The following is a 2,063-nucleotide window of genomic DNA, read 5'->3' on the forward strand; positions in this document are numbered from 1 at the left end:
GAGCTTATGGATGACTCAAGTCATGTTGTGAGCGGTTGTGGGCGATTCACCGTGATGGAGTGTTAAAGAATCAGCTCGTAAAGAGCACTTGATCCTTACGCAGATCATGGGGGAGCTACACCCTTGCGCGGGTGCTCCAATGAGGACTAATGGGGAGTGGTGACTCTCCGATACCTTGGAAAAACATCGTCGTGTTCCTTTCCCTCTCTTTACTTTGAACATTTACATTTGAGCAGTTCATTTCATGTCTTTACATTCCTAGAATTGCCATGCTAGAGTAGGATTGGAACCTAGGGTGCAAAACTTTTGTGCGGGAAAACAATAGAAACATATTTTAGGCACAAGGGGTGAAATAGGCTAAGTGTAGGACTTAAGTATTGCAAAAATTTAGAATTAGTCCAATTCACCCCCCCCTCTTGGGCATCTTGATCCTTTCACTAGTGACATAATTATTAATCAAGTTAGGATTTAAACCATGAAAATTCTGGAGCTGGTAACAAGATTAACATTGTTACTAATGTGTAGTTTATGTTGTTACGAATCCAACGCAACTTGAACGGTTCAAATCGGAGTTAAAACGAAAAAACTACGCATAAAATAAGATCAATGGCAATTCTGTAAATAATTTGAAATCAATTTTGTATTAAAAATAATTAAAAACCAAATTAAAATAGTCATGTGGACCAAGGCTCATTTTTAGAAAACTGTAGGGGTCAGAACATAAGATCCAGGGGCTTGGATTGAATTATTTTTGAAAGGCAGTGGACGGCGGGTTGATTTTGGAGAAACTGGGGGTCTCTTTTGTAAAATGGCTGGCAAAAGGGTACGTTCTAATCTGGATCGTTGATCTTCGAACAGACGGTTATGGGGTTTGGAGCGGTGGTTGTCGGTCGGAACAGAAGGGCGAGTGTGAAGGACTCCATTGTCGGCGGTGAGATGCTCGTCGGAGAGCATAGAAAACAGCCTACGAGCCACGGTTCGACTCGAGAAAGAAACATAGAGCAAGAGGAGTCCAAGGTGAACTTACCACGGCAAAAAACGGTGGCGTAGAGCAGATGGAGGCGGCGCGTGGCTCGGGATGGTGGACGGCGTCGATGAAGGCGCCTAGGGCTACGGCGGCTGGAGCAATGTGAGGGCGGCGGCTGGCGCTTTGGGGTTAGGTGAGGGCGGCGCAACACAGGGCGCTATTTATGAGCGGGGCTGGTTTGCGGGTCACGGCAGGCGCGGTGTAGCGGAGGCGGAGATGAATTCCACAGCGTCGTCGGAGTCCGACACGACGACGACTCGAGGTTGGGGACGGCACCGACAGGTGGGCTTGGCTCGTTAGTGGCTGGATAACGGCGGGGGCCGGTGCAGCAGAGAGACGAAGCAAGGAGGCGCGCTGCCATTGAGTCGGGCCAGAAGCACCAACTGGGCCCGCGGGTGAAGTGGGCCGGAGCCTCAGCGGAGAGAAGGGAAGGGAGTGGGCCTACGCGGGAAGGGGGAAAAAAGCAGGCCAAAGAGTGAGGGAGCAGGCTTGGGCCTTCGGGCCGAAAGAAGAGAGAGGGAGTGTTTTCCATTTTTCTATTTCAAAACCAATTTCAAATATAAACCAAATCGAATTGAATATGGTTTAAAATACACTTTTCAATTCAAATAAAAATGAGCAATTTTGGTAAGTTTTCCAAAGATAAATTTTACAACTTTTTAAATTCTTTTATTTTCTAATTTTTTTCTTTTATTTCAAAGCCATTTTTCAAAAGCATTTTGAATTCATTTTGAGTTTTAGATTCAACCACTCATTGTAATAAATCAAATGCACCGGCATATATGCACATCCATGTTGCTACTCCTTACGATGAATTTTAATATAATGAAAAATATTCTTTTTTCTATATTTTATGTGCACAAAAAATCATAAATAAAGCAGTTTTAATCCTATTTTCAAAAATACAAATTTTAGGGTGTTACAATGATTGGGTGGTGTCTCGCAAAAATCATTTATGTAGTGGTGAACACCGACATATTACGACCCAAAATATTCCTTGTGGACATCACTATTTTCAATAAGGAGATATTTTATT

This window comes from Miscanthus floridulus, chromosome 3 (genome assembly GCF_019320115.1).
Source record: "Miscanthus floridulus cultivar M001 chromosome 3, ASM1932011v1, whole genome shotgun sequence".
Taxonomy (NCBI): Eukaryota; Viridiplantae; Streptophyta; class Magnoliopsida; order Poales; family Poaceae; genus Miscanthus; species Miscanthus floridulus.